Source organism: Impatiens glandulifera, unplaced genomic scaffold, assembly GCF_907164915.1.
Source record: "Impatiens glandulifera unplaced genomic scaffold, dImpGla2.1, whole genome shotgun sequence".
Taxonomy (NCBI): Eukaryota; Viridiplantae; Streptophyta; class Magnoliopsida; order Ericales; family Balsaminaceae; genus Impatiens; species Impatiens glandulifera.
In genome coordinates, this window is record NW_025919149.1 from 121,490 (window position 1) to 133,769 (window position 12,280).

Sequence of the window (12,280 nt, forward strand, 5' to 3'; positions counted from 1 at the left end):
ATGGGGAATCGGTGGATGATTTCGCTATGAAATTGACATCCATTGTGACTGATATCCGCTCGTTGGGAGAGAAGGTGAAGGAGATCTTCTTCGTCAAGAAGTTCTTTAGAGCCTTACCACAAACATACATGTAGATCGTTACAGCGATCGAGCAATTTGGTGACCTCAAGAATATGACCGTCGAGGAGATCGTCGGTCGTCTCAAAGTCCACGAGGAGAGACTTCGCGGATACGGAGACCAAGAGGAGGAGCATTTATTGCTCACGCATGATGAATGGATGTCACGAATGAAGAAAAATGGAGAAGCCAGTTTTTCTTCTGGATCATCGAGTCGTAGCGGCAATGGTGGAGATAACCGAGGTCGTGGCAAAGGGAAAAGGCAAGGTCAAAGGAGAGGTTGTGCAAAAAGCTCACCTCGACAAGAAGATACCAAGCCCCGCAAAGACAAGATCACAGTGAAGTGTTACGCTTGTCAAAAGTATGAGCACTACGCGTCTAAGTGCCCTAATTATAGGTGTGACGGTGAGGCAAACCTCACTAGCTTCTATGATGAGGAGCCAGCATTAACGTTTGTTGAGGTAGTGACAAAAGTTTTGCCTGAAGACGATGTTGCAAACCTCACTAGCTTCTATGATGAGGAGCCAGTATTAATGTTTGTTGAGGGAGACGAAAAGACAAACCTTGAAGAATTCATGTAAGAACCACCTAAGGAGGAACCAGATGTGGTGTTGTTCAATGAAGAGAAATTCATGGAGAAACTCCTCGCAAGTGCCGATGAGTGTAATCACACCGATGTGTGGTACATTGACAATGGAACAAGCAACCATATGACGAGCCATCGAGAGAAGCTCAATGAGCTCGACGAGAAAATTACCAGAAATGTGAAGTTCGAAGACGGAAGCAAGGTGCACAAGTTTCCTAATCCATCTTGCGGTAAAATCTATGTGAAAAGAGATGTCATATTCGAGGAGGAGAAGAAGTGAGAGTGGTGCAACAACCACAACAAGCTCGTACAAAATTCTGTGGAGTTCAGAATCCTACGAGATGTTTATGAGGAGGCACCACTAGTAGAGATGAATCGTGATGAATTGTTGTTGCTCACCACCGACGAGCCAACAACATATCACGAAGCGATAGTCGAAGAGTCGTGGAATGAATCCACGAACAAAGAGATTGAGTCTATCAAGAAGAATAAGACATGGGAGCTCACCGACTTACCACCCGATCACAAGACCATCAAGTTAAAGTGGGTTTTCAAGTTTAAAAGAGACATCGAAGGCAACATCCTCAAGCACAAAGAGAGATTGGTAGAAAAAGGCTATGTGCAGAAGCAAGGTAATGATTTTGAGGAGAACTTTGCACCGGTGACGAAACATTACACAGTCAAGTTAATTATTGGTATCGAGGTGGACTAGAAGAAATATAGCATTGAGGTGAAGCAGGAAGCTTATGTGAAGAAGGTGTTGAAATAGTTTCCAATGGAGGATTGTAACTCGAGCAAGTATCCTATGGAAGCAAAGTTACAGCTCGGAAAGGATGTAGAAGGAAGCTTAGTGGATCCGGAGGAGTATAGGTGTATCATCGAGTGTCTCAGGTAATTGACGCACACTCGAACCAATATCTCTTATGTAGTATACATAGCGAGTCGATACATAGAGAAGCCTACCACTCTACACCAACAGGCAGTAAAACACATTCTTCGTTACGTGAAGGGAACGACGAATTATGGGATTCAGTTAAGAAAAGGACGAGAAGTTAAAGAACTCGTTGGTTTTACTGACAGCGACCTATCCGGTGACATAGACGACATCGAAAGTACTAGAGGGATGGTGTTTTATTTCAACAGAAATCTGATCACGTGGCAATCTCAGAAGCTACTACAGCATTGTGCCAAGGACTTTGGCTAAGAAACTTGTTGAGCGAGGTGCTCGGATGCGAGCCAAGGCCGGTAACCCTTTATGCTGACAACAAGTCCGCAATAACATTAATGAAGAACCCGGTGTTTCATGGACTTAGCAAACACATCGACACTCGGTTCCATTTTATATGTGAATGCGTCGAGAATCGACAGATCGTTGTAGAGTTCGCAAGCACTAGAGAGCAGCGTGCAAACATTCTCACTAAGGCATTAGCAAGAGTCAAATTTGCAGAGATGCTCGGCGTGAAGAATCTCAAACCAAATCAAGCTTATGGGGGAGATTGTGAGTTTAAGCATTGATTGTCAGAAAATTGAAAGTTGTAGACCTTTATTGTTGTTAGTGTATATAATATAATAATATATTATATTGATATATTATTACATTATACAATATAATATATTATATTATTATATTCTCTTTTATACCATTAGGGTATATTTAATTATTAATGGGCTTGGGCCTGTATGTATAAGTAATTTAGGGTTCTAGGTTAATTACTTTATATAATGATTGTTTGTAAAGGTTGAATATATAACACTTAAGATTTTCAAGACTTTTTTTTTCTTTAGCAAATATCTATTTTCCAGAGTTTCATATCTTCATAGCTGTTCTTAGAAAGATCCAATAGTCAAAGCCAACATTTTGTCGTTCAGATTCATTAGCTCTTTTAGACTATCTTGACCTCTTTCAGAGATGGATATATTATTGGATTGTATTGTTGAACACAATGTTGCTATGTTTTGTTGATTTTTCTTTACGCAGCTTAAAATTTGGTGGTTACTTTACATCTGTACATTCATCTATTTGATAATGTAGTACTGTCGATTTTTTATGAGATTTGAATTGAATTTTCCTTTTCAGTGAAGAGAACAACATATCGATTGGAAAAGATCCAGGCTCCTACTGATGAGGATGTGATTCCCTACAAAAGCTTAGTTGGTCCTCTTCTATAGGTGATTTGATACATGTTAATTTGATTATATGTAAAATAAAAATGTATGATCAGTAAAGGTATATATATCATTTGATTTGGTAATTTGTTACTGCTCTAAAAAGATTAAGAAATCTATGAATAAACTTTTAATCTTAAACCTTAATGATGTCTGATGATTAAGAACATTAATTGATAAACTAGTACCCCACCAAGATAGTTCAATGGTAAAAGTTGGATTAAGAGACCAAAATGTCACGGGTTTGATTTCATTTGAAAGCGTTTTGAATTTAAATGGGAGCCATAATTGTGGAGTGTAATTCTAGTTCTCTATTAATTCCTAATAAAACAAATTAATAGGATACACTGTTCCTAAGTGCTTGATTTCTCCTTTTTATATGCCAATTTATTACTTATACCTTAAATAGTTCTGCTGAAGCAGTTGAATTATTTTTGTGATTTAGTTCATTAACGATTACAATAATTCCATGATGGATCTTTAATTTCTGGAGTGCATACAGTTTTCTAGATTTGACTGTCGGCCAAATTGATGTATCACTCTATCCTTGCTACAACCTTTTTTATATTCTTCTGATTCGGGCCTTTATGAATTGTGACTGACTTTGGAAACAACTCATCTTCTCACATATTTCATCACATATTTTTTTCAATGAACATTTTATCTCGTGACCTCACACTTTGGTCAATCAAGTATTTGATTTATATTTTTAACCACTTTCAATTGTTGAGACATATTATCCCTCGACAAAACACATCCCAATCACACTTGATTAAAAAGTTGTACTTATTTTGTTAGGTTGCAAATTCGAAACATACATAACCGTTTTAAGTTTATGGGCGGGTCAGCCCACAATCCGACCCAAATATCAATTTACTCTCACATATATATTCAAATTAACCACATCTCTCGACCCGTTAATTCGGACACTTTAAAAAATAAGTATCATTATATATATATAGATTAGTTAGTTAAAAAGTTAAACTTATATTGTTAAGAATATCTCGCGTTCATCAAATTTAGTGTTTAATTTAAAGTATAAAGTCTTATTAGCATAATTGGTTAAAAAGTTATACTTGTTTTTGTTAGGTTGCAAATTCAAAACATACATATAATATTTTTAATTATATTTTTAACCGTTTTAAGTTTATGTGCGGGTCAACCCACAATCCGACCCAAGTATCCATTACTCTCACATATATATATCCAAATTAATCACAACTCTCAACCCGCAATCCAGACACTTTGAAAATTAAGCATCATTATATATATATATTTTTAAAAGAGTTAATCGTAATAAACAGGCTGTTAGAGATATTATTTATTAGAATTATAAAAAAAATTATATATAACCCAAATTATGCTTAATGATTGACCGTCAATGTTCGGCAGTTGAACGACGGAAGTAAAGGTAAAATAGTGAAAGGATCAGTGGCACTAATAGAGACATGGGTCTAGCTATTGATGACAACTTCATACAAAAACAGTTTGATAGAAATCCTGTGAGGGATTTAAATCACTTTCTATTCTTTACAAACCCTTGCAAACTCTTGAACGATTCAAGTGCAGAAACGTCTGCTCAGGTTTGAAGCTAAGAACCAAAGAAGAAGAAGATGATGACAAAATTTAAATGACAGAGAGAGTTGTTTATGAATGTTCGGAGCAAAACTCTCCTACGTCACCCCTTTTTCCAACCACCAGAAGGATTCACTATAAGTTTAGAATCAAATACAGTTGTACAACTAGCTCACTGTTGAACAGAACAGACTCTGTTCAACTTACAGTATATTGAAGAATATCACTCAGCTAGACAATACTTTGATGTACACACAGTAAGAAAGAAAGCAATTCGTGAGGTTGTAACTTTAATAGTTCGTTCGTATGCATAATTTTCAGTGTCCAGCGCTTCGTCTGTTGTCCTTCAGAATCTTTAGATAGAGAGTAGAAATTAACGGTCGAATCTTCTATAATGACACGTGACGAACTTCTATTGGAAAGCCTCCGTAGTACATAGGTACAACAGACTCTGAGCACCATGATCGTGGTCGTACCAATCTGGTAGTGCGTCGAATATTCTTCTAGGATTGTCCTGCAAGAAATAAGTAGTGGGATGAATATTTTCTTATGTGGTATTAGTTAATTGGTTGCAACTGGTTGTCGTACTGATCTGCACTGAAAAGTGGAGCAGGAGTAGCATACAACTAGTTGATCGTGGGTAGACGGATGCTAGCTTCAAGCAACTGCAAAAGCGTGGCATTAGACGTTTTTCGATTAGAATAACAAGTCTAATGAAGTTAGACGTTCCCGTCTAATAGCAGGATCCATTAGACGACACGTCTAATTACAGTTCCCTTCAGACTAAAATAAAAGAGTTAAACTGCACGTCTAACTCTCATCTGTTAGACGACACGTCTAACTACGGTTCCCTTCAGACTAATCTGAAGGAGTTATATTGCACGTCTAACTCTCATCTGTTAGACGGCATGTCTAACTACGTCTGTTAAACTGCACGTCTAACTACGTATCTGTTAGACTGCACGTCTAACTACGTCTTTATTAGACTACATGTCTAACTATATCTGTTAAACTACACGTCTAACTATGACTTTTAGACTGCACATATAACTACATATCTGTTAGACTGTACGTCTAACTACGTATTTATTAGACTACACGTCTAACTATGTCTGTTAGACTGCACGTCTAACTACGTCTGTTAGACTGCACGTCTAACTACGTATCTGTTAGACTGCCCGTTTAACTACGTCTGTTAGACTGCCCATCTAACTACGTCTGTTAGACTGCACGTCTAACTACGTATCTGTTAGAATGCACGTCTAACTACGTATCTGTTAGACTGCGCGTCTAACTCAATGTGTTTAATAGTCAATCAGTCTAACGAACCTCATTTAGACTTAGTTTAATATAGAATTTTTCGATACACTTGTACCAAAACAATTAGACGGATTAGTTTAAAGTTTTATACCAACTCATCATCAAAATTCCATTAGTCAAAATACTTTGACCCTTAGTCAAAATAATTTGACCCAACAAATAGTGTTGACGACGATCATATATGATGGTGGACAGGTGTTTGTGATGGTGGTGAGTGTTTTTGACGAGAAAGAATGAGAGATATGTCAAGACTTAAGAATGAACGTACGGTTGAAGTGAGAGATTATAGTCTTAGAGATTTTGGAGGACTAACGGCCGACCTAAATTAATATATAATAAAATATATAATTATATAATATATAGTAAAATATATAATTAAAATAAATAATAAAAAATGAATTCGGTTTTCAATTTGATTTCGAGTTGAAACCCCTACTCGAAAACCAAATCGAAAACCTACTTTGAATTCGAATTGGTTTAAAATTCGATTCAAAAACCGAAAATAAAATTCAAATTCGGTTTATTTGAATTCGACAAATTCAAATTGATCGGATATTCGATTTAGACCAAATCTTGTTAACATCTAATTTATAAACTTTCTTAATCACATGTCTTTTTACATATAACACTCAAAACATTGGCTAATGTGAAGGGTGACACTTTAATTTCCTATGATGGAAAGGTTCAAGTATGTTTACCCATCCGTTCTTAGTTTTTTATTTATTTTAGAAATTGCTTTATTTGTAGTGTTTCTTACGTCCGTTATCCATATATAACAATTCAATATAATCTTTCTCAAAAGGAGCTCTTCATCATTTTCAATCTTCTTCTTTTCCTTTTCTTCTCTCTTATGCCCAATTCATTGACCATCCACCTCAAAAGCATCTCTTCTTCGATTCATACCAACCAAAATTAACAACCAAACCAAGACCTTATGAAGTGCCCCAAAATCAAGACCTACACTATTAGAAGTAATTTCAGCTGGAAAGTTTAGAAGAAAAATACAGGACAGAAGGATGAAGATCATGAGAAATATAAAGGCAAAACTTACCTTAGAGATTTTAAACCAAAAGTTGAGTTTCTTAAATCCCCTTTAGAGTTTAAATTACCTGTTGAAATGGAGGAGAAATGCATTAAAAAATGAGAAAATTACATAGGTACGAATCGTGTATTTTTCTCAATCACTAAAGATGATTTGCTAAAGCAATGAGAGTATATGGGTCTGAAAAAGGTATCAACAAAAATCCATGATCTCTATTTACTTGAAATTCAAATAGAGAACAAATCTAAAAAAATATTAAGAAGTTGGGACACACATATGTTGGGTCAAATTGTATGAAGCTGGAAAAATGGTCTGTATGTATGAACCTACTCAGCAAACCGAAGGAAACAACCCAAATTTGGTTCAAACTAAGGAATATTCCAGCTCATATGCATAATGCAAAAGCAGTTAACCATTTCGCTAGTCTCTTGGGGAAACCATTGTATATGGACCCTATAACGGAGGAAAGTGAACACATCACATATGATAGAATAAGCATTAGAGTGCATCCTAGAAGTACTTTACTAGTAAATATGAAAGTAGTTGACAGAAGAGACAAACACACGTACATGGATATTATGTATGAATGGAGTGCAAACAGATGTGCGTTCTGCAATACTTTTGAACATTCTAGTAATAAATATTCAAAAGCAATTTAAGAACAAAAGGAAAGACTATAAGTTTAAGAGCAGAATGAGAAAGCTGAAACTGAAGAATCAAGAAATCAAATGAGGAAGCTAAAGATAGAGACATAGAATGTGAGAATGATGAATAATCGAAGGAAAGGAACGATAAAGAATCAGAGAAAGAAGATGAACAATAATTAGAGGATGAAAAAGAAGAAGAATTAGAGGAAGGAAAAGGGGGAGAATCAGAGAATGAAAGTAAGGAAAATTAAATGATAAGAATGCGATGAAGAAAGTGAATATGAAACTTTGAAAGTAGACCAAAGAAAATAAGACAAAAATGAAGCAAAGGAATGTGTAGGTAAATGTGAAATTTCTAAAATACTTAAGCATAATTCATTTTATCAGATTAATGTTGGCTCATCTAAAGCGAAACTAATCCAAGGGAAGGAAGTCAATGCTCATAAACAGTCATAATCAAATACAATAGTTCAATCACCAATAATGAAGTCTAGAGCCAAACAGGTAATTAAGCAAAGTAAGTAGACTGCGAGAGAAACCGATTGGGATCCAAAAGTAACGAAAATTATATTGGCTAAATTGAAAAGAAATGTTAAGTAGTAGGATTGATATTCTTTAGTTGTTTGTAATCTCTGTTTTTTGTTTGTTTCTAATTAGATACTATATGATCGTTTGATTCTTTTAATCAAAGCTAGAGTTTGTCTAGTTTTGATAATTGACAATTCCTCCCACTTTTGACTTCTTAATTAAATGACGATAAGTTGTTTTTCCCACCAAAAAAATTCTTATCTTGACATCATAAAAATTATATCCCTTAATCACTTAGAATATTCAATAAAGTAACTGCTCACATTTATAAACTTAAATAACAACTATATTCAAATAATGATTTATCCCATATTAAAATACCTAATGTGATATTTTTATCAACAATAATATTAATTGTTAATAGTATTTTGTTGTAACGATCAAACATAATAATAAAACATGTCAAATAATTAATCTATCTTTGGACGAATTAATTATTCACGTAAATAAAACTTTATAATTATTACATGTTTACTATCACAAGTATTTAAGCAATTTTGTCAATTAATTATCGGCCTTTGTACCAAATAATATAATCACCAACACTACCATTCACAATTTTTTTAAATCAATTTCAACAAACATTGTCACTTTAGTGATTATTTGTATCAATCAATACAATTCAAATAATAAACAATAATATAATTAGTTTGAATTTAAATGTCATATATGGTATATAACCTAAATCAATAATATATAGTTTACCAAAAAAACATATAATTTATTTTATTTTATTATAAAAAATAAAATTATACCGCATTTCAAATCTTAATTATTAAATTTGAAATTTATAATATCCCGTATAAATAAAATAAAATATAGAGACTTCCTTAATATACTACAACTTATATAAGAATGAAAATAAATAACAAATTTTTAAGATTTACTTAACTAAATTAAAAAAATTCTTATAACTCAATACATAACTTAAATTTATCTTTTATCTCTTAATCTATGGTCAATCTTCATATTTTCATATGAGATAACATCATAAAATTTAATCTTAATTCAGAATATATGAATTTTAATGATATATATATATTTATATATTTATATGTATCCAATTAAGGGTGTTCAACCGGCCGGTTAACCAGTTAACCAATTAAACGGTTCTGGTTAATACCGGTTTTGGCTTTTATTTTACAAACCGGTTAACCGACCATTAATGGTATCAGTTTTACCGATTCTGGTTCTATCGGTTTTGGTCGATTTTGGCCGATTAACCAGGTTTAACCATGAACTGATAATTCAATTTTTTTAAATTAAATAATAAATTTATAAAATATATTTTTTAAATTATTGTTTGCACTTTCCTATTATACTATTCTCCATCATTTTTTTATCTATATTATAATATATTATATTATTATTATAATATAATATAATATAAATATATTATATTATAATAATATATTTTATTGATATATTTAGGAATATGTTATAATATATAATTTTATTGTAATAATATAATATATTTTATAACTATTCTGTTAAGTTTTATATGTTCATTGAGAAAATTTAAATTTATTATGTCGATTAGTCTTTGACCAACCAAGTATAAGCGGATATGATAGAATCCCCTTCTCAACCAACAGAACGGGAAGTAAAATCGGTAAATTATAATTTACAACTTTCCGTATTGACGTGTTGGAGAGAAAGTTAAAATATAAAGTGAAGGTTGAACTTTGAAGACATCAAATTTTAATTTGCTTAACTATTTTGATTTTGTTAATTTATAATTCCTAAAAATAATTTTACATATTTTAATTAAATTATTTCAATTTGTTTTTAATTTATTTTTATAAAATTTTATATAGATTATAATGTTTTTTAAAATTTATTCTATAAAAATTATTTATAAAATAACTAATACAAATTATAAAATATAAAAATATATAATTAAATTATTACCGGTTTACCGGTTAAACCGTTAGAAAAATAAGGAAACTGAAAAACGAACCGTTTAACCGGTAAAAAACTGATTAACCGGAACCGTTAGAACCGGTTAACCAATAAACCGTTAAAATGAAACCAGTTAACTATCGGTTCGATTGAGTTACCGGTTTTTCGGTTTTTTTACACAGCCCTATATCCAATAGTATGATTTGAAATTAAATCATAAATCTATACATATATGTCTATACCGAATGATATATTCTCATAAAGTTAAATTATGAAGACTCTGAATAGAATTATCCGAATTACTAATTAGATCATAATTTAAGTTGTGAGAAAATAAATCTGAATGCGAAAACTTACCTTAAATCACAATCTTCTCTTTCCTTAGAATATAAATGTTCTTTAATCTTCTATTTCCTTAGACTTTCCTTAGATGAAATTGTTTTTTAATCTTCTCTTTCCTTAGAATTTTTTTAAGTGAAATGGTTCTTTCAATTTGATGAGTACGTCAATAATTTATCTCTCTGTTGACGGAAACGTATATAGAAAATTGACCGTAACTCAAATGAGGACATTACCGTTACAAAATAGACAACATTATGTCAGTTATTATGGTTTGATCATTTCTAATTTAGCTCTTTCATAAAATTTGAATGTCACTTATATTAGTAAAAAAGGGTAAATGACGATCATCTCTAGCGATTAGTTATGATACCAATAGATATTAAGCTTATAATGCCAATCAGTATTATAACCAATCGGTATTAAGTTAATATTATTGATTGGTTATAACACCGATCAATATTATTAGCTTAATACCGATTGTTTATAATACCAATCGATATAGCCTAGGAAAAATACCGATAGGTATTATAACCAATTAGTACAGACCCTAAAATTATCTAGGAAAATGGGGGACAATCTTGTCGCGTTTATTAAGCTATAGTACCGATTGATATAAACACCCATCAGTATTTTGCTTAATCAATTAACCAAACTTGAGAGCTCCTCTTATTTCCCCATTTCCAAATCCCATTTACAAAACTTGAGAGCTCCTCTTATTTCCCCATTTCCAAATCCCATTTACAAAACTTGAGAGCTCCGCCGACCCCTGTTGCTGTGATGATCGTCGTCTCTACTGATGCGACAAAAGCTTCATTCGCTCGTCGTCTTTGTTGTCAACGTCGTCTTTGTTGTCGACGTCGTCTGACTTCATTTCGTTCACCCGACGATCTTCCTCCAAGTAAGATTATACAATATCTTCCAAGTAAGTTCATACAACTTCAACATTCAGGATACTTAAGTTCTCCATTTGTATATTGAATTGTTTCTTCCAGATCTTAATTCAATAGGTGGTCTGATCCCTCTACATGGGTTTTTGAAGAGTTCTCATTCTAATACCAATGCAAAGGTTGTTGATGTTGTTACTACCATAGTTCCGAACAACCCTAAAAGCCGATAGCTCATGATGGAAGCAAATGGAATGGAGCATCTCCTTTCAAATCTCGCTTCAGACCCCGATCTTACTGCTCTAACAAAAGCACGTGGAGCGATATCATGTTAGATATCTTCTTCTTCCTTTGTTTAAAACACAATCAATTTTGATTTTGATTATATCTACATTTTCATAGCATTGACAAGGCATAACAAACATGGAGTTTCTGCATTTCGATTAACTAATGGTTATGTTGCATTATGATGCATTTAGTTTACACAAGTGAAGATCTAGAGATAAGAGAAGTTGCGTTAAGTGTGCTTCTTGAGCTTGCTCAAGGCAATCACCTAGTTATAGAAGACGGTGAAAAGATGAAGAAGATTATTCAAAAAAAGGATAGAAAGAATACTGAGAATTTAGGGATAGAATTTAGGGATAGATAGAGATGAAAGACACTTGGTGGATACAATATGGAATAAAGGAAAGAAAGAATACTGAGAATTTAGGGATAGCTAGAGATGAAAGACACTTGGTGGATACAATATGGAATAAGTGTTATAAGGAATCGTCTTCACTGGATGTTGCTAGTAAGATCTATGAACCTCCTTTGAGGGCGTGGGCTGCGAATAAATCAAGTGAGGGCAAAGAGAAGAAAGAAACGAATGTCTGATTGTTCTCTTTTTTCTATACCGATTGGTTATAATAACAATCGGTGTTTTCCTATACCAATTGGTTAAAGTCCAATCGGCATTCCTTAAATTCGTATTACCGAGAGAGCTTCTAGCTACTAATGATGTCCGTATTAAATATAATCTATGTTTTCCTATACCGATTGGAAATTAAGGTATTACCGAACGGAAAACCAGACGGTATTGATGTTTTTTTACTAGTGTTATGTATCCTCA

The 12,280-nt window shown here is 33.0% G+C and overlaps 1 pseudogene; it reads left to right on the forward strand.

Moving 5' to 3' along the window:
- Window positions 1-11,062: 11,062 nt before the first annotated feature.
- LOC124917605 lies at window positions 11,063-12,045 on the forward strand (annotated as a pseudogene).
- The last annotated feature ends 235 nt before the right edge of the window (window positions 12,046-12,280 follow it).